This window comes from Mastigoproctus giganteus, chromosome 14 (assembly GCF_048544385.1).
Source record: "Mastigoproctus giganteus isolate SK-2022 chromosome 14, ASM4854438v1, whole genome shotgun sequence".
Lineage (NCBI taxonomy): Eukaryota > Metazoa > Arthropoda > Arachnida > Uropygi > Thelyphonidae > Mastigoproctus > Mastigoproctus giganteus.
The window spans coordinates 76,037,892-76,060,504 of record NC_143588.1 but is presented as its reverse complement, the minus strand read 5'-3'; the positions used below and the strand labels follow the sequence as shown (position 1 = coordinate 76,060,504).

Sequence of the window (22,613 nt, the reverse complement as noted above, 5' to 3'; positions counted from 1 at the left end):
CACCTAATTTACAATCTAAAGCAGTAACTGTAGCATCATTTAAAGTGAGTCATATTCTTGCAAAAAAATGCAATTCATTTTCCGATGGTCAATTCATTAAACACGTATTTTTATAAATCACAGATTCTCTTTTTGAAAATTTTAAGAACAAAATGAAATTAAAAGTGCCCTTCAAGATCTGCAATTATCTCAAAATACTATGATGCGACGCATCGAAAAAATGAGTAAAAATGTGAGCGAACAATTGCGTGCTGATATTGCTAATTGTGTGTCCTTTTCTTTACAACTGGATGAATTTACAGACGTCAGTGATACAGCTCAATTGCTCATTTTTGTTGGTATGTTTTTCGATGATTCTGCCACCAGAGAACTGCTGAGTATGGTTTTGTTAAAAGAAAGAACTAGAGGTCTTGATATCTTTAACTCATTCAAACATTTTATTGAAAAAATTTTAAAAATTACCACTATTGAAGCTCGCATCAGTAACAACAGATGGAGCTAAAGCAATGACGGGGCATCTTAACAGATTCATCGCATTGGGCCAAAAGGATGACAAATTCCCAGATTTTGAGTTACCACTATATCATCCACCAACAAGTGTTAGCCAGCAAAAGATTAAATACTAAAAATGCTATGGACATCGCTTTCAAAATCATGAATTCCATCAGAGGATGGAATCTCTTCAAAGGAGACTTTTAAAAATGCAACTCGATGAAAAAGAACCAGATCTGATATTACACACAGATGTGAGGTGGCTGAGTCGAAGTAAGTTTCTACAGAGATTTCAAAATTTGCTGAATGAAATTAAATAAATTTGTTGATCAAAGGAGAGATGATTATCAGCAGCTACAAGATACGGAGTGGTTGTGTGATCTGGCTTTTTTGGCAGATTTTACCAGTAAATTAAGTGATCTGAATTTGGAATTACAAAGAAAAAATAAAAATGTGGGTGACATTATTAGTAGTATTTCTGCATATAAATATCAATTTTTGGCAATGGCTAAGGATCTCAAAGAAAAAAAAGTCGATCATTTTGCAAATATGCAAGATCATTTGCAAAAATATCCTGTTTTTGAATTTAATAGTGAGAAATACGTTTCTGAAATTGAGAATGTTGTGGATGATTTTGAAACCAGAATAAGTGATTTTAAAACAATTGAAGACATTGTTCAATATATTTCTTATCCATTTAATGTCCACTTAGATACGAAATAAATTGCAGAAAAGATCGCTGCGATTTTCCACATGGAGAAAATATTACTTGAAAATGAAATTATTACACTGCAAAACAATATCTCCCTAAAAGCCAGATCATCAGAAGAAGACTTTTGGGAATATGTTTGCCGAGAAAAGTACCCAAATATAAAAAAATGCAGTAAACTTTTAAATTCCTGTTTTGGTTCCGCATATCTGTATGAATCGGCCTTTTCGTATTTGAAATAAACAAAGAATCGCTGTGCTTACGGACTTGCATACAGAAGGTTCTTTACGGTTGGCCTTATCACAGCGTATCCCTGATTTTGGCAGTGACATAAAGACACAAACTTCACATAAATTAAAATTTTAAATATGTATGAATTTAAAATAATTCGGAATTGTATTGAATTTTAAAATTTATAAACATTTTTCAATATGTGTTGATTAATTTTTTTAACCTTGTGCAATGAAATTTTTGAGACGGTAGATCGCGGCACATTTTGAAGGAAAAAAGTAGATTGCATCACAAATTAAGTTGGCCACCCCTGCAATAACCCAACCGTTTAGAGGACAATTTGACAATGTTTTGAACTCCTTGTGGTTAACATCAAATCTAAAGTACTGAGCTGACTAACCATTATCAACATCCATATAGTGGCAAAACCATGTAGCAATTCCACAACACCACACAGATGCTGACAAAGGGTGGTCAGCTCAGTACAATGATACCACAAGGATTTTTTCGAAATGTTATCAAATTGGCCTCTAAATGGTTGGGTTATTGGAATTGTTTTCTGTAAAGTTTTCTTTCCAGCTTGTTTCAATAAACTTATTTATTACCTTTAAAAATTTACATGGAGTGCAACGTTGCTTAATCTTTTACTAGAATTAATTAATTCCCAAGTATGTTTTTCTTACAAGAAATTAGCATGGGGTGTAGTGTGTAAGAAGTTGAATTTAAAACCATACATACTGCACAAGCCATTAACAGCTAATAACAAGATCAGATGTCAGACATTCTGTATGGACATGATGGCAGAAGATAACTGCTAAAACTTTCAGGAGTGAGCATTTTGATTTGCTGATTTCATGTGTGGGCACTCAGGGAGAGGGAGGTATATACATTGATCTCTGCTTTTGGGGATTATTTCAAGAACATTTCAATAACACATCCTTTTGTGTATAAACTGCCTTTAAATTTTTCTAATATGTGTCACCATTTCTTATCTGTGGTTTTAATAGATGGCAACATGAAAATAGGCAATTACACCTGCCAGCACTGTTGTCCAATTTTGGCTTTACAAAAGCTGAAATCTCTAGAATTTCAATTCAGAAGTTGATGAAATCAAAATAAATTATATTTTGATTTCATCAACATCCATATAGTAAATAGAGGTAGAAGATATATGTAAAAGTAATGGTAATAACTTTTTTTTACCCTTTTTTTTAAATTTTGGTTTGATTTTTGAGACTAGTTTAACACAATATAATTTAATTTTAACAGGGCAATCAAGTCAAAATAAAAAAAATTAATATTTAAAAGCTTGCATGTACAAAGTTTTCATTTTTTAAACATTCAAAATATATAATAACTCATTCCACAGAGCCCAACCGTTCTGAAAACTCACTAAGGGAAGCCTATACAATTCAGTGAAATTCACTTTTGAATGGGTTAAATGTTTTATGTTTAGTGACAAGTGCTGTTTCATGTCACAAGCAAGATGAACATACATACAATGTAAGAGTGTGGACATGAAAATCCCAAATTGGTTTTAAAACAGGTCCAAGGCAGTCCCATAAGTTAAAGTGTTTTGTACTGAAAGTTGCAAAAAGGCATATGGTCTGTTCCCCACAGAAAGAATAATCACCAGTTTTGTGAACTGAGACATGCTGGAGAATTTCCTGTTCCTGCAAACTTCTCAGGATGAACCCAATAACATGCTCTTTTAACAAGGTAGCACCCCCCCAATGACATAAGGATGTTCAAGGCAGTTTGGATTTCCACTTTCCAGGGCAATATGCAGGACATGTAGATCCGATTCAGTGGCCAGCTTACTGATTTTCTGTGCTTTTGCAATTTCATGAGGTTACAGGGCTTTGTAACTCAAACTTAAACCAAAGTACCATGTTTGACTTAATAAACATGGTACTTTGATTAATTAACAAGATGGCCTTCACAGAAGGCAAAGCAAATAGTAATAGTATCACTGCTTTCTCAAGCAGAATAGACATGGGGTTGATTCCAGTCAGTGACTAAGATTCAGGGTTATCTCCGTTGTGGATGGTAGAAATCTTTAAAGGTTATTTTTCACTCCAAGTTCTAGTTTGTCTCGGGAAAGAGAAGAGATAGCATTCACCCCCTCCCCGATAGGAGAGTTTCATCCAGTGCCAGATTATGTCAGCAGTTACTGGAGGAAAAACAGAAAGATTACTGACAGGAAAGATGAAGCACTTTTTTATTTGTGAAAAATAACTGATATCACATCTTAAAATATTCTTCATACCTCAGTTCTCATAAAAGTGAAATGGTTTAATTTTTAAGGGGGCCAACGAGAGCATCTGAACAAGAAGCAAAGATGGAATACATGTAATCTGAAACATATACATAGAAACTATTGTCATTAGACTTCACACCATTAAACTTCTGTTTTGTAAGGTTAAGGTATGGCATAAAGTTTTTGTAGGGTTAAGGTGTGGAATATTATTTTTTGGTTTTTAGGAGCAGTAGCAACTAAGGCCATATTGCTCCGGGGATATGCAGTGGTCATTCCCTGACCTTTCTGCATCCTCCATATTTGGTGGTCACAGGCTCCAGTCTAATCAGGAACTCCGGTCTAATCAAGAGGTGTGTGCTACGCACTGCTGCTCCTGCCCACCTGGCTATGGAGGTGCCAAGGTATGGAATAACAAAAAATGAAGGATTCATCTATTGCTGTGGAAGTGGATAACTTAAATAAATTCAAGGAAGAACTAAACAAAGTACCATGTCATCACAGCATAGAGGGAAGAGATAGGTGAAATAGGAAGTTTTTTTTTTTTTTTTTTTCTGATGCTGTATAAGCTTGCTTTCTTGCATTATTTGCCACTACTAATAACTAACTCTTCTGAGATCAGTGCATTCTGCCTTGGGGATTGCCCTTGTTTTGCCTTATACATAAGTGTAAACTCTGGATTGAGTTGTGCAGCTGAGAGCTTGATAGGCCCCCAATTTGAATTCCTTCAAGGGCATAAATCTGCCATTTGTCTTGTCCACACAAACATACAACAAATTGTGGCTATATCAACTATGAAGATTTCATTGGAAATATATTGAATAAATTTCAAAAATTAGGATGAACTTAAAGATTAATTTCTTTCACTACCACACTTTTTTTTTCTTAGAAAATTTTGTGTGTGTGTGTGTGTGTGTGTGAGAGAGAGAGAGAGAGAGAGAGAGAGAGACATGAAAATAGACTTCCTGGAAAGATGTAACGTAAATATGACAGCACATTACAATGATATTTGAAAAGGGAGATGTCTGCACCAAGCATAAAAAAACAACTACATGTTCATTTAAGATCGAAAGCCCTAGAATTTATTCAAAAATCTGGTGAATCGATATATGTTCAATTTAGTATTAATATCCTATTCTGTTCATATTAATTGAATTTTGTCTGTCTGTATAATTTTCTATAATAATAAAACATTACATACTATTATTTGGATAAATTAAATTTAACTGAAATAGCTTTAAAATTTAACTTTTAATAAATTTATGGAAAATCCTTACATGATGCAAAAAAAAATGGATGCAAATTTTGAAATCAGCATAGACAGCTTAAAGTAACATATCAGACTAGAAACTTAATTCTACAAGTTTCAATTTGCAGACTTAAGTTATTATACAATTCATGAGGCTTAAACAACAAACTGAACACCTCAGGCAAAAATTAAGAAAGAATTAAAAAACTCTTAATGTTAACAATATTCGCTAAGTACATTTACCTACATTAGCAACCCACACTCACTTGTCTTGATGTGCAAGAGAATATTACAGATTCATTGCCATTGCTGTCTAAAGATGGGGAATTTCTATGGGCTTTTTTTCCCTTCTCAGGTACAGAGTTAATTTCGGGATATGGTGGCAAAGCTTTTTTATCTAATGATCTTCTTGGTTTCTCCTCAGAAAAGAAACTTGTCCTTGGGTTACACGTAGTATGCAGTCTGAAACAATAAAATAAAAGATACAAACAGGAATACATCAGAACCTCATCTATTAATGGCTTTAGGAAAAATAACCACAAACCTCAGGTCAAATCACCTGGCAGACTCAAGTAATTCATAGTGTATCCTGATGGAAAACAGATTTATTATTAATCAAAACAATGTAATTCAGGAGTAGCTGAACTTTTTATTTTTCAATTCAAGATAAAACTGAGTGCAGTGCCTTGTACCTAAATACTTCAAGTTTTCCATCCAGCGTGCTCTAATTGCAGCATCTACATTGTATCATCATAGGCAGTGCAATATTGAAAATTAAAATAGCAACCTTTAGGTGTGGAATGAGCTCAATGTGTTTTAGTTTAAAGGAATCAAATTTAAAAATAACTAAATGCACAAGGCAGAATACTTTAAGAGTTAAGAGTTTAATATCTATATAATATCGGTGTAGATACACCATAGAACTCTTAAGAAACTACAATGGTAGTTAGTGTGGGAGGCATTATTTGCTCTGTATCTCATACTGTGCTCTTCCTTCACGAGTTGCCATGGTATTGCACTACCTCGAATAAATAATGCTTCACTAATAGAATAGACTATTGTTACTTATTCTCAGTGAGTACCACCACCCAGACGGCACCGTTTCAAAGCTACTGGCCTATCATTGGTGGGTGGGCAGGTACCCTGATATTGGAGACATGACAAGAGCACAATATGAGATACAGAGCAAATAATGCCTTCCACACTAACTACCATCATAGTTTCTTAAGAGTTATCTATGGTGCATCTACACCAATACTATATAGATATTAAACTCTTAACTCTTAAAGTATTATGCCTTGTGCATTTAGTTATTTTTAAATATTATCATATAAACCTTTTGGCATCTCTCATATTGTGTGATTTTCTTCATAACTGGGTTGTCGTGTCTGCAATACCAGGGTACCTGCCCACCCACCGATGATAGGCCAATAGCCTTGAAACGGTCACCAGGGGAGCCTGCTATTCACGGAGTTTCTGAGAATTGGAGACGACAAGAGCACAATATAAGATACAGAGCAGATAATCCATCCCACACTAACTACCATCGTAGTTTCTTAAGAGTTATCTATGGTGCATCTACACCAATATTATATAGATATTAAACTCTTAACTCTTAAAGTATTATGCCTTGTGCATTTAGTTATTTTTAAATATTATCATATAAACCTTTTGGCATCTCTCATATTGTGTGATTTTCTTCATAACTGGGTTGTCGTGTCTGCAATACCAGGGTACCTGCCCACTCATCGATGATAGGCCAATAGCCTTGAAATAGTCACCTGATATTCACGGAGTTTCCGAGAAAAGGTAACAACAATCTTCGCTAACAGGGAAGCGTTGCCTATTCGAGGAATTTACAAGCTTTTGAGTAGTGTGAGTTGAAGGAGTAGTAGTAGTGGCATGTGATGCAAGAAAGCAAGTGTATAAGCTTATGCAGCATCAGCCAAAAAAAAAAAAAAAACACACCATTCCCTCCAAATGCCTGTCCAGTTCCTCCTTAAATTTATTCAACCTATCAACTTCCACAACGACAGATGGAAGTTTGTTCCAGTAATTAACCACACACTGGCTAAAGGCAAATTTCCGCACCTCGATTCTACATCTGTCCTTTCTTAATTTGAATTTATGCCCCCTTAGGTTCGTAATCTGAACAAGTGGAAGGATCCCATCAGAATTCAGCGTGCTCAACCCATTCAAGGCCTTATACACCTCAATCAGATCACCGCACAGGTGCCTAGTCTTCAGCCACTGCAATTTGCAGAAGTTAAGCCTCTCTTGGTAAGAGGATCCCTTCATTCCTCTCACCAATCTTGTTGCCCTTCTCTGTACATGCTCAAGTAAATCTACATCCTTCCTAAAATGAGGCCTCCAGACCTGTGCGCAGTACTCAAGGCGTGGCCTGACCATTGCCTTATACAGAGGGACAATCACCTCCTCCTTGCTAGCAAAATTCCTATATATCATTGACAAAACCCCATGACCTGCCCTGGCAGCCTGTCTGCATTGCTCAGAAAACTTCATATCTGACTGGACAATTACTCCCACGTCTTTTTTATTTTCTACCACTTTAAGTGTAGTACCACATAGTGGGTACGTTTCTCTGGGGTTACTTCTACCCATATGCAGTACTTTGCATTTGTCAAGGTTAAACTTCAGTTGCCATTTCTAAGCCCATCTGCCCAAATTATCTAGATCCTGTTGCAGTAGCACACTGCCATTACTGTCATTAACAACCCTGCCAACATTTGTATCATCTGCAAACCGACATTAAGCCTGATATACCTTCATCAATATCATTGATAAATATACAAAACAACAGTAGACCCAACATGGAACCCTGTGGGACTCCACTAATAACATTAGTCCACGAAGAGCAGCACCCATTGATTACCACCCCTCTGTCTTCTCCCACTTAACCATCCTTTTATCCATTGTAGCAACTTACCCTTAATACCATTCTGCTCCAAGTTGTACAATAGTCTTCCATGCGCAACAGTGTCAAAAGCTTTCCTGAAATCCAAATATATGATATCAAAATTATTTTTTGCATCGTTCCTTTGTAACCACATCATAATATCCTATCAAATTTGTCAGACAAGACTTTCCCTTAACAAACCTATGCTGTGTCTGAATTACTGCTCCAGTCTTGTCTAGATGATCCTGCATTGCATCTTTAACCAGTGACTCCATTATTTTACCCGGAACAGAAGTTAAACTAACTGGTCTGTAATTACTCGTGTCACCCTTCGATCCCCCTTTGTGAATTGGGGATACGTTTGCACATCTCCAGTCCGTGGGAACCACCCTACCAAGGATGCTCTCATAATTATGGCTAAGGGTTTGCTTAGTTGCTTTGCTGCCTCCTTTAATATAACTGGATAGATCCCATCCACCCCAAGTGCTTTTCTTATGTTTAACTTCAACAATTTCTCCTCCACTTTGCTCTCAGTTATTACAAAATCATTAAGTATCCTGCTACAATTTGATAACCTTCTGCCATTTTCGAACCTTAATAATTCCTCATGTGTGAATGTAGATGCAAAATACTCATTCAGTTTGTTTGCTATCTAAGCAGGATCATCAACAGTCGAACCATCAATGTCAAGTGGACCAATCAGATTCATCCCCTTCCTTTTAGAGTTTATATAAGTAAAGAAATCCTTGCTGTTTTTCTTAGCATCTTTTGCCAAGGATTTCTCATAATCTGCCTTCGCCTGCCTAACCTCCTTTGTGACCTGATTACAGACTAGCTTATAACTGCCATAGGCTTCTGAGTCGCTTGATAATTTATATGCATCCCATGCATTTTTCTTCTCTGTTACAAGTCTCATTAGTTCATTTGATAACCATTTAGGCCTAAACCTTGAACAATATTTCTTAATAGGTATGAAACTTTTAGTAGCATCCACGATTAATTCCTTGAATGCTTCCCACTTAGAATTTACTGTTGGTAACATCGTCAGTTGATCCCACTGTACAGAATTTAAAAACTTTCTGAGACCACCGTACTCACCTTTACGGGAGCAAAAACCCTTTCCTTTCCTTTACCTCTGATGGTAATTAAATCTTTAAGTAAATCTCACATCAGTACACTGTGATCACTGCCACCTAGTGGTTCGTTTATCTGCAAATTCTTAATACACGAATGATCACTGCTGATAACCAGATCAAGAGTATTACTCTCTCGAACATGCTGCTGCAGAAAACAATCATCTAATAAATCCACAAAAGTCTGACTAGTGTGTGAGTGACCAACCCACAAGTTCCAGTCAGTAACTGTCCCTTTCTTCCTTCTACGGCATTCCTTCCTCTACCTCTCCTACTATCACCTTCCTACATCTTTTTTGCTTTCCTAAGTCTAATAGGGATAGTATGAGGATAACAGAGATCTTTATCCCATACCATATTTCAAACAGTGCCATCTGGGTGGTGGTACTCACTGAGAATAAGTAACAATAGTCTTCTCTATTAGTGAAGCGTTACTTATTCGAGGTAGTGCAATACCATGACAACTTGTGAAGGAAGAGCACAATATGAGATACAGAGCAAATAATGCCTCCCACACTAACTACCATTGTAGTTTCTTAACAGTTATCTATTGTGTATCTACACTGATATTATATAGAAAGGAACAAAATGTATGACACAATTTCAACATATATTTATGGCAGATTATGGCAAGAATCCTCCCACCATACACTGTGTTTGAGTGGCACAAAAAAACATTTGTGACTGGGACTGTAGTTTTAGTCAAGCAAAGAAAAGTGTAAAACTGAGTGATAAAAGCATCAAAATCATGAGAGAAAAACTTATCAACAAAAATCAATTTATCGATTTGTCTGCAAGGCTCTGGGGTATTATTAATCAGTATCTTGGAATATCACAGACAACAGTGTAGAGAGTCTATTGAAAAATGCTTGTTTTTCAAGCTCTGCACACTACAAATTGTTACAGGAAAGCAATGTGGTGACAAGGTACTGCATTACTAATTCTGTAAAAACATCCTTACTCAATGCAAAGAACACTAAAGCTTCATTTGTGGTATAATTTTTGGTGATAAATGTACCTTCCACACAAAGAGCAAAATTAACAATGTAAGGTTTTAAGGCTCTAAAAACCCAAACATGATTTTTAAAGAGTGTTTGTAACAATTCAAAAATGAATGCATTTTATGCACAGAGCAAAAGCAAACTTTGGTCCATTCTTTTTTTCAAAAAACACTACATACCTCAATATGCTGGAGAACCCTCCGTTTCTCTAAATTCACAAGGACAATCCAGAGGGAAATGCTGTGCTCTAGCAAGACTTGGCACATTCTCATTTCCAGCAAAACATGCAAGGCTGTCTGGGTAAACACTTTTTGAATAGATAGATGGCCGAGGTGGACCTATCAGTTAAACAGTCCACTGAATATGCATGCAGACGTTTTTCTATGGGTAATTTGTAAAAGATGCTGTGTTCAAACCACCATTCAAAACAAATTTATTTAACTTAAAAACCAGGATCAGAGAGGGTGTTTCTAGCATCACACCTGACATGTAGAAGTGAGTGTGGGCAGAAACAGATCACATAGGTGAGATTTGCATTACCTCATTATGAGATTCACACAGACACAAAATATCTGTTATATAGGAGCTTTTAAATTTTCAGGTACTAAACATTGTATCTTATTTGGTTTTTGAATAGAAAAAGGCATACAATGTCAAAAGCAATCAACTACTTTGAATTATCTTGCAATTTAAATATGTTTTCTGTAAATACCATTATAGGCTGATATCACAGAGATCCTGAATCTGGAAATACCCAGTATTTTTGGATATAGTACCAGTTTAGTAAAAACCATAACCAAGCACTGCAATAGAGAAACCAACCTGAAGGTTCCATAAATTGAAAATAAAATTCCAAGTCATTAATAACTGTCACACAGCTGTTTCTTTATTTTCAGAGAACTATTATCCAAATGAATTTCAATATGTAAAGGTATAAAAATTTATCTTATCTGATGTCAGTCCCTAGTAGAGCTCTTAACATTACATTATAACAAAAATATGACACAACAAATTTAAAAGCCAAAATTTAATACATCCCAATTTATTTGAATATTGAAACAGTATTTATTTATTTCTCAGTATTCTGGAGCCTTTAAAAAAATCTAGTTTTCTGCTAGATATCTTGTGGTAATGGCTTAAAAATGCCCACGTTAAAAATGCCCACACCATATTTGTGAAACTGTCATATACTGTATGATTGCTTCATTAACTGGACCTATGCTAATTCTGAAACAACGAATAACACTGGTCAAAACTAAACTTTTTAACTTTTTTTTTTTTTTTTTTTTTATCAAAGATATAAACACTTTTCTAAACCAATTTTATGCACTGATTTCAAATCTGTTCTCAGTTTTTTTTAGCACATGTAGTTTTTGTCATACATCTGCTGATAACATCAATACAAGTTAACTACAACTATTTGATTACAAAGTACATGACTGGCTATAATTACATTTTATCACTTTGACAGTTTAAATCCAATACACTTAAGTTAAAATAATACATACACAGTTATACATATATACATTTAACGCAAACAATTTAAAAATGTTTTGCAGATTATTTTGTCTATAGTACTTGTCCACAATTCTGAGATAAAACATCCAGCAGTAGTCTGCCAACATACATTTCTTTCAGAAACCTTGGTAGAAATTTTCCATTAACATACAGACAACTCTCGGTTTATGATTGTTAGATTTATGAATATTTGCTATAACAAATGTCACAATCATTAAAAATTTCTTAAAGTCACCAATAAATAGAGTTCCTTATAAAACAAAATGCCAAACATATAGTGAACATAACTGTAAGATTTAAATAAACTTTTAAAAAATGTATTTATTACAATAACTATCAGGAAATTGTTGAACTGGACAATAAAATGGACCTCGACCTTGATGTAACTGGTGTGAGAGAGCTTTTGGACTCACATTTTGAGGAATTAACAACCAACGAAGGAATTGAAATAGAGACATCTAAATTCTGAAGTAACAAAAGAACCTGATATTCCACAGCCTCCCAGAACATTTACAATGCAGAAAATGGCTGCAGCTTTTAAATAAATTTCTGAGGGATTGACAATCACTGAAGAAGAAGACGCAAATATGGAAAGAATTGCAAAAGTGAAAAGAGGCATTTATGAAAAGAGGTGTCTAGCATGCTACAGTAAGATTTTTGAAGAAAAAAAAAAAAATCTAACTGTGTAATCTTCTATAAAAACATTTTGAAAAAGTGGAAAACCCAGCTGTTTCTTTATTATCAGATACCCTTCCATCTACAGCATCTGCACCTAGTGTCACTTATGCGGAAAATATTGAACTCTGATTAAGATATTGACGAATAAAAGTTTAATACATATGTATGTACAGTACATATATTATGTTAGTATTCATTTTCTTTATTTCTATTTTGTAACTCTATATGTTTTTAATTAAAATTAACAAGTACGATATCTTGTTTTTTTTTATTCTTTTTTATTTTACGTTACGTATTGTATACGATAAACCATAACGCATACATACATTATAATAAAACTTATAGACAATCGATGTTTAGCACATGGTTTTAATGCTTTAAAATGGCTGCTAATTTATACGATACACATCGTAAAAGCTCAGGAATGCAAGGTACACATACTGAACAAAATGTATAACGAACAGTGTTTTGGAATGGAACTTGTTCGTAAATCAAGAGTTGCCTGTAGTGTCTTGATGGACTTGTTCTCCCTGCTTGTCAATCACCATGCCAATGATTTTAAGAAAAAGGTTTAAATGCAAATGCAAGAAACTGTGTTTCAGCAACATACCATTTCTTTATATGCACTGAACAATTTCTGAATTCCATCTGTGTATGTGAGAGACCTGTGGTTACCCAAAAAGTTATTTGAAAGCCTAACACATTTTTTTAGTTCTAATATACTGAAGCACTATTCAAAGCATTCATTCTGCAGAAGCTCTGTGGTCAGAGGCTCCACAATGATTCAGTCTTTCCCTTTTGCAGCACTGATCTTTGGAAATTTCTCATTTAAGTCCTCTCAAATTCATCTTATCCATCACACTCACAAAACTCTTCAGCCAAGTTTAATGCTCAGAGGTGGAAGGAAAATCTTCATTGGATCCATTAATGGAACGTATTGCACATCAAGGTTGCAAGTCAGTTCTTGGGTAATTCTGCGGTTCACAGGTCAGGTGAAATTCCAGTCTTTATATACAGGGTGATTCACTACCAGTGCGACAAACTTGCAGGAGGTGTAGGGGACACAAAGACGAATCGGAATCACATAGGATTGCAGGGTCCGAAATGCTTTCGTCATGCAGTAGAGGATGTTGAACGGGAGGTCGCGTGAACAGCGATCCCGCTGGAAATCAGCATTTGCGAACCAGTTCCCGAGGCAGTAGGATGGTCGAGTATTCAAACATTGAACTGGCCGACATGCACCTCGCGTATGGAGCTGCAGACTGTAACGGGTGCACCGCTCTGCGCCTGTACCAGGAACGTTTCCCGCACAAGCATGCTCCTCATCATACGATTTTCGCACATGTGCACAGAAGGTTACGTGAGACTGGTTGTTTCACGAGAGGTAATCATGAATCGAGAGCGAACGACGAGGACGCCAGACAATGAGGAGAATGTCCTATGTCTTGCAGAAGGCAATCCGAGTACGAGTACTCGAGTGATAGGCCAATGATTGGGTATTTCCCAATCCACTGTATGGAGGATACTGTCAACAAACCAAATGAGTTCATACCATCTGCAACGCGTCCAATCATTGGTGCCTGTGGATTATCCACTCCGGAGGACTTTTGCTACTTGGTTTCTTCAACAGAAACGGTTTGCAAATGCTGACTTCCAGCAGGATCGCTGTTCACACGACCTCCCGTTCAACATTCTCTACCACATGATGAAGGCATTTTGGACCCTGAAATGCTATGTGATTCCGATTTGTCTTTGTGCCCCCTACACCTCCTGCAAGTTTGTCGCACTGGTAGTGAATCACACTGTATAATTCATTGCCACATGACACAAAGACCAGAATTAAAAGGTTCAACAGAAAGAAAAAGGAGGAATTTGATTTATTTGACATGCAAGATTCAAACAAAACCAATTTCTGGTAATGAAGATTTTCAATTGTTGAAGTGGTAGGAGTAAAAAAAAATTATCATTATTTATTTATATTTTTTTGTCTCATTTTCTTCTTGCCATCCCTTCAGCTAGTGAAAGAAATTTTTCTGTTGATGAATTACAAATCCAAGGGAAAAAAACTGCTGAACCTAGAAACTTATACAGTACTGTATTATGAATATATTTTCATTATATATTTTTTTAAATAAAAAATAATTTTTTATAAATAATAAAAAAAATTTTATAAATAATATAAATTTATAAATTTTTATAAATAATACATTTTAAAAAACAAAAAATTCATTTTTTAAAAATTAAATACAATAAAAACAATATCTTTTATGGTTGAATTTTGTATTATTATTGATATGAAAAACATTTAAGACAAATTTTCTAAATACATCCCCTTTTTCGGTTTTGTGGGTTGGATTGCAAGCAGAACCAATGGGTGTCAGGTTCAGGTGCAATTCTAGTTCGTGCAAGTGCAGATATAATACAATGGACCCATGCAAGACTTTACTGCACACTACTCATTCCTGGCATATAGTGCTTCTTTGAGGCCAGTCATGCCTGCTGTAATTTTGTTCAGAAGGATGACTATCTCACAGGCATAGGAAATGATATCTTGTAAACCCTCCTTGCATGCCAATTAATATGCCAATGACTTTGAGGTCACCACAGATATTCCATTGAGGAGTGCTATATTGCATTGATCCAAGTAGTGTCTTCATGTTATGGTGTGTCTCATTTAGGTGAACAGAGTACGCAATAGAGATGGATGGATTTAAGTTCCCATTGTGCAAGAGAACAGCTTTCAAACTTTGCTGTGATAAGTTGATAAAGAAGTGCCATTCAGATGTAACATGTAAATAAATATATAATAAATTTTCTCTTTACTGGGGGATGACCACATGGTCAGGGAAGTTTACAAGATAGAACGAATACAAGAAACAACACCATATTTAGTAGTCTCAGGCTTGAACTCCAGTCGCTCAAGGCACATGTACTTATGCACCCTTGTGCCTGACCACTAAGCTTTGGCTGCCTTTACATTAGCATTAGCAAGGGCACATGATGCAAGAAAGCAAGCTTATATAGCATCAGCCAAAAAAAAAAAAAAAAAAACACACACCCTTCTCATTTCACCCATCCACTCACTCCAAATGTTTGTCTAGTTCTGCCTTGAATCTGTTTAAACTAGCAAATTCTATCAACTTCTAGAACAGATGGAAGTTTGTTCCAGCAATCAACCACCCACTGGCTAAAGGCAAACTTCTGCACATCTGTCCTACAACTGTCTTTCCTCAATTTGAATTTATGTCCTCTCAGGCGATTATTCTCAGCAAGAGGAAGAATCCCATCATCATTGAGCATGCTCACACCATTCAAGGCTTTCTACACCTCATTCAGATCACCTTGCAGGTGCCTAGTCTCCAGACACTGTAAGCAAAATTTAAGCCTTTCTATGTAAGAGCAACCATTTTTTTCCATTCACTAAACTTGTTTCCCTTTTCTGTACTCATTCCAACAGCTCTACATCCTTCTTAAAATGAGGCCTCCAGACCCGTATACAGTACTCAAGGCCTGACCACTGCCACATAGAAGGGGATAATCACCTCCTTTTCCCTGCTAGAAAAATTCCTGTATATCATTGACAAGACACAATGAGCTACTCTTGCAGACCATCTGCACTGCTCAGAAAACTTCATATCTGCCTGCACAATTACCCCCGGGTCCTTTTCATTCTCTACCACTGACAGTGTAGTACCACAGAGTTGATACGTTACTCTGGAGTTACTGCTTCCCACATGTAGTACTTTACATTTATCAATGTTAAACTTCAGTTGCCACCTCTCAGCCCATCTGCTGAACTTTTCTAGATCCTGTTGCAGCAGCATAGTGTCAGTAGTGTCCTTGACAACCCTGCCAACCTTCGCATTGTCTGCAAACTTGAACATTAAGCCTGATATACCATCATCAATATCATTAATGAATACAGAAAACAACAATGGACCAAACACTGAACCCTGGGGACTCCACTAATAACATTAGTCCACGAAGAGAATGTCCATTGATTACCACTCTCTGACTTCTCCCACTCAACCATCCCTTTATCCATAGCAGCAATTTGCCTCCAATGCTATTCTGCTCCAATTTGTGCAGCAGTCTTCCATGTGCAACAGTATCAAAAGACTTTCTAAGATCCAAATATATGATATCAAAATTATTCTTTGCATCCAGTTCCTTTGTGACTACATCATAGTATCCAATCATATTGGTCAGACAAGACTTCCCCTTAACAAACACATGCTGTGTCCGAGCTATAACTGAAGTCTTGTCTAGATGATCCTGCAATACTTCTTTAACCAGTACCTCCATTAAATTACCTGGAACACAAGTTAAACTAACAGGTCTGTAATTACCTGTCTCCCTTGTGGTTTGGGGTCACATTTGCACATCTCCAGTCCAAGGGGACCTCCTCTGAGTCCAAAGGAAGCTCTCATAATTATGGCTAAGGGTTTGTTTAATTCCTTTGCTGCCTCCTTTAATATAACTGGATAGATTCCATCCCACCCCAGGTGCCTTATGTTTATCTTGAACAATTTCTCCTCCACTTTATTCTGTTATTACAAGATTATCTAGCTTACTGTCAGAGTTTAATACACCTCTGGCATTCCCCTTCCTGAATAACTCATGTGTGAATGTAGATGCATTCACACATCATCAACAGTTGAACCACTGATATCAAGTGGACCAATCCGATTCATCCCCTTCCTTCTAGAGTTTACATAAGTAAAGAACTCTTTGTTGTTTTTCTTGGCATCCTTTGCCAAAGATTTCTCATAATCTGCCTTTGCCTGCATAACCTCCTTTGTGACTTGGTTACAGGCCAGCTTATATCTATCATAGGCTTCTTTGTCACCTGTTAATTTATATGTATCCCATGCATTTTTCTTCTCTGCCACATGTCTAATTAGTTCATCTGACATCCGTTTAGGCCTAAATCTTGAACAATATTTCTTAGTTGGTATTAAAAGCCTAGTAGCTTCCAAGATTAATTTTTTGAATGCTTCCCATTTTGAATTTGCTTTTGGTAACATCATCAGTTGATCCCACCATATAGAATTTAAATACTGTCTCAAAACACCATAGTCACCTCTACGAAAGAAAAAACCCTTCCCTTTAGACCTGATGGTAGTCACTTCTTTGAGTAATTCCCACTTCAACACACTGTGATCACTGCCACCTGGTGGTTCCTTTATCTGCAGATTCTTAATGCATGAAGAATCACAATTGATAATCAGATCAAGAGTATTACTTCCTCTAAAAAAAAAAAAAAAAAAAAAAAGAAGGCAAAGTGCAGCCATTATCAACCCACTGCAGGATGGAAGCCTCCTCAACAATTCACGCTGAGGGAAATGGACCATAATCTGCCACGGTGGTCCAGTGCGGATTGGCAGATTGACTGTATTCAGCAGTCAGGGGCTTGAACCCCGGTCTACTCAAAGAGCGTGTGCTACTGCACTCCCGCTCCTGACCACTCGGCTACGGAGGCCGAAATGTTACTTCCTCTAGTTGCCTCCCAAATGTGCTGCTGTAGAAAACAATCATCCAATAAATTCACAAAAGCCTTACTAGTGTGTGAGTGACCAGCCCACAAATTCCAGTCAATCTCTGGGAAATTAAAATCCCCCATTATAAGACACTGATTTACAAGCCCATTTTTTTTTCTTTACTCAATTGCTCATTATACTCATCAGATTCATTAGGCCTATAACAAAAACCTACTCTCATTTTTCCTTTCCCAATGCTTATGTCACACCAAACAGACTCAACTTTGCATTGTCCACCAACATCCATTGGATGCACTTCCTTAGATTTTGTGTTTCTTAACTAACAGCATAACCTCTCCTCCCTTCCTACCCTTTCTGTACACACTGTACTCCCCAAATTTCAATTCCGCACTGCTTATGTTTGTATGACACCACCACGTCTCTGATATCCCAACAATATCTGCCTTTGATGTCTTGACTAGCACTTCAAGCTCATCAAATTTTTTTTTTATGGTAATAAAACTCCAAAACATTTAATAAATTTCAAATAGATATTTACAGTATACCCAGTTATAAAATATAAGTACAAATTCAGTAGCTTTCGGAACACGTATCCCTTTATCAACTGACAAATTTGAATACATTACAAGCAAAGTGTGGCACGTTACTCATGCGTCATTGTTGTAGCACGGACGTGTGCTGCCTTACGCCAGTGATCATCCATCAATAAAACGGTTGTCTCTAGGATGGGATGTATATGCCTTTCTGGCGATTTAATGCCTTAGGGTTGTTTATTATGTTTAGTGACTCTAGCCATAGGCGGTGGCGAAAGTGTCGCGCGTGGTCCACTATCTCAAAGTCGCGCTTGGGGTCAAGATCGTGGTTGGTAGCCCAAAAATGTTCTGCAAGCATGGACTGGTCAGTTTCGGCAAGCCGGATTGCTCTGTCGTGTTCCGTGAGGCGATCCTGGAGACGTCTCGATGTCTCACCTACGTAGCAACTGTTACAGGCCCTACAGGTGATACGGTACACTACATTGCTGCGTAAGACAGGTGTGACAGGGGTCTTCACACTGGAGACAAGTGAACGTAGGCTCCTACCGGGTAATTGCACACATTTGATGTTGTAACTTCTCAGGATCTTCGAGATAACATTTATTACTCCAAAACAGCCGAAGCCTTACAGAGGAGGAATTTGACAGTAGAAATATAGTAATCCTTCTATTTACAATCTGTACACAATGTCAGGTATCAATATACAATTTCAAATATACAAGGTCAATTTACAACATATACAATGCATAACAAACGATTTGCATTTTAGCAAAGCTGTGGTAACAGAGAAATTAGTATTTCTAATCATTTTGTTGTTTTCTTTTCTTGATAGTTCACATTAAGTAGTTGCATTAATTGCTTTGTGTTATTATTCTTATTGTTATCCCAAATTTTTTTTTTTTTTTTTTTGTTAAGGCTAAGTATACCTATCTTTATAGTATTATTATTGTTGTTATTATTAAATTAGTCATTTATTTTTATTCTCTATTAGTTTGATTGAAAAACCTTTGTAGCTCTTTTTTGATATTAATGTTTTCATTTAGAATATCAATGTTGGATTCGTTCAGCAGTTTTGCAGTTCTGTTGAAGTAGTGGAATCTGAGTTGATCAGTTCTGAATGGCTCTTGTGCCAGCATATTTTGTCTTCTCAAGACTCTTGGAGGACAGCTGAAGTTGATAAGGTAGAGCAGCTCGGGGGCATCGAGCTTGCCAGCCACGAGATGCATTAGGAATTTGCAGTCTGCCGCAGCTCTTCTTTGGTAGAGTGGTACAATCCCGAAGTGAATGCACCATTCATTGTAGGATTTTGTGTTCAATTCCAACCTAGATTTGTACACCAGGAATCTGACTATGGATTTCTGAATACGTTCCAGTTGTTTTATAAGAATTTTGGTGTGAGGATTCCAGATTTGAGAGGCATATTCTAGAATTGGGTTGATGATCATTATGCAAGCTGTTTTTATGAGCTGTACATTAGTGAAATCAAAGCAGATTCTTTTAACCAGTCCAAGGGATTTGGAGGCCTTAGCTGTAGTTTTATTTACATGTGTGTTGAAGTTTCCCTTCTCAGAAAACCATACTCCCAAATCTGAGACCTCATGTATTCTCAATAGCTCATGATTATTAGCTTTATAGGGATAATTAATCTTGTGTTTTTTGTGATAGTCTGTGACAGACATGGTGCAGCATTTGTTTAAGTTTAGTGTTAGACCATTGTTTGTGATCCATCGGGTGATGGTGTCTAGTCCATTTTCCAGTGATTCACAGTCTTGTGTTGTTTTGATGGTTTTGTATATTTTCAAGTCATCTGCATATGAGAGCACTTTGATGTCAACATGTTGCATACAATCTTGTATGTCGTTAATATATACAGCAAAGAGTAGTGGCCCCAGAGGAGAACCCTGTGGGACTCCCCTTTGTATATGGAAAGTGGAGGAGTATCTTCCTTCAAAATTAACTCTGCTTTTCCTGTTTTCAAGAAAGTTAGACATAAGTGATAAGGCATTACTTGATAGACCTGTGTTCTTTAATTTGAGGCAAAGCAACTTATGTGGTACTGAGTCAAAGGCTTTCTGTAGATCAAGGTATATAATGTCTATCTGATTGTTATTGTCAAGGCTAAGTTTTATGTCATGTTCAATGGAGAGTAGGTTAGTCACAGTTGATCTGCCCATTTGGAAGCCATGATGAATGTGGCTGAATTTATTTTTCTGAAGGAGCAGAGTTGAGAGTAAAGCAGGTTCTCAATGATCTTGCTTAGGGGATTAGATTTGTGTATGGGTCGATAAGAGGAAGGTGTGTCTTTAGCCCCCTTTTTAAAAAGAGGGGTGATAGTGGTTTCCTTTAATATTCTGGGGAGTGATCCCTTATTGAAAATGGCTGTGATCAGATGTATAAGTTGTTGTTGCAATACAACAAAGCAGTGTTTCCAGAGTGCCATGGGGAAACTGCCGGTGTTTGTGTCATAACTTAATTTAAATTTGTTGATGGTATACAGTAAAATCTCTGCATTGACTTCAAATTGTGTCAGGGTATCACTGAAATATGAGGAGGGAGAGGTGTTGTCAAGCTTACTGCTGTGATCAGCTTTTTCAGTATATAGTTCACTGTAGAATTTGCAAATTGATCTGATTGAATGTTCTCCATTTTGTTCAAGTTTTTTTGTTTTTTATAACCCATTTTCCAATGCTTCCAAAATGGACCCATATCATGCCTGTTTAGCATTGCATTCTGTAGGTTAGCTAAGTGATTTTGGTAGGCCAATTTGATACTGTTTTTTATTTGCCTTCTTAGATTGGAGAACTGAATGTAAACGTCATGTCTCTGGGTGTTTTTGAAATTGATGAACATTTGTTGTTTTTTCCTGAGTAATTGAATGATTTCTTTTGTGAATCACAGGAAATTTATTAGTGTTTGCCTTTGCATGGCTCTTGGGTGTATAGTTTTTGAAAATTAGGTCTAAGTTGTTGTACAGCATATCCAGAATTATATCTGGGTCTTGACTCCTAAATAATGGTTGCCAGTTGACATTTAAGATTTCATTTCTTATTTTGTTCCAGGGGGCTCTCCTAAAATTGAAGGAGCATTCCCTGACTTCATTGCTGATATATTTGGTCTTGATATCAAAGTCAAGCAATAAGGCTAGATGATCCGAGTGGAAGTAATTGGGGGTATAGTTAATATTTATGTCAAAATTTGTGAAGACCAGGTCAAGGAGTTTCTCTTTTCTGGTGGGGAGTTTGCATTTTTGCTTCAGGTTGAGTCTGAAAAACATATCTTTCAGAAACTGCAATAGGTGGCTATTTTTATTGTAATGTTCTTCCTTGCCCAGTCCATGCTCAAAGTGAGTGTTGACTATACTCCTAGCATTGGTGTACATGCAAGTATAGGTTTAGGTTATAATATTTTCAGTGATCGGTAAAATCTATTAAACTTCTTGAACTTCGTTGGCATTTAAATTGTACTTTTAACTAAATACATATACCGACTTAGATTACAAACATAACATAATTAATTAATACATAACTGATACGGAAGTTATATAAAGGGAACTCGGAGATAATCATTAAAAAAGTAAAGTGCAGCCATTATCAACCCACTGCAGGATGGAAGCCTCCTCAACAAATCATGCTGAGGGAAATGGACCATAATCTGCCACGCTGGTCCAGTGCGGGTTGGCAGATTGACCGTATTCAGCAGTCAGGGGCTTGAACCCCGGTCTACTCAAGAGCGTGTGCTACTGCACTCCCGCTCCTGCCCACTCGGCTACGGAGGCCTAGGAGATAATCAATACTTGACACTAAAAAATATATATCCCATTATAACTGTGTTGGGTGATAATTTAGGGTTATAAACTGAAATTGAAATTTTATTTAAATTAAAAGAAACATGACTCAGACCAGAGCAGCAAAACAAAAGGCTCAAGCTAATGGAAGTGCTGTGGCTCAGAGGAGAACTGAGGGGGGCAGTTGCCTTCTGAATCACGGCCTTCTAAAATGCACAGCTTGCATGATGTTTGTGGAGCATTCAGGTACGGGACATGATATTGCCATGGGGGATGTCTTTGTGTGTGCGCGATGCAAGGAGTGTATCGAAATCAGGCAACAACTCAGCGTTCTTATGGACCTATATGAGAGCTTGAAGGACACGGTGGATGCCCTCGAAGGGACTAAATTGAGGGGCCCATCAAGCTCTCAGCTGCCCACATCAATGCCAGAGCTTGCACTTGGTCGTCACGCAACACAGCGGCAACCCCCAAGGCAGAATGCGCTGGTCCCAAAGGAACTAGTAGTTGTTGGTGACTCTATTGTCAGGGAAACGGGGAACATGCTTTGTAAAACGGATAGGTGGAACAGGACCAGGGTATGTCTGCCAGGGGCGAAGGTTGATGATGT

General features: G+C 36.9%; 1 protein-coding gene across 3 annotated transcripts in view; it reads right to left on the bottom strand.

Annotated features, from left to right (window-relative positions):
- Window positions 1–22,613, bottom strand: part of dmpd (F-box protein dampened) — a 158,255-nt gene that overhangs the window by 115,796 nt on the left and 19,846 nt on the right. For 2 of the 3 annotated variants that reach the window (XM_090388227.1, XM_090388228.1), the window contains exon 2: window positions 5,205–5,400. The gene's annotated coding sequence lies outside the window, so the exon portion shown is untranslated. Of the gene's footprint in view, window positions 1–5,204; window positions 5,401–10,168; window positions 10,283–22,613 lie in introns of those variants that run through there. The other variant, XM_090388229.1, reaches the window with a different exon arrangement.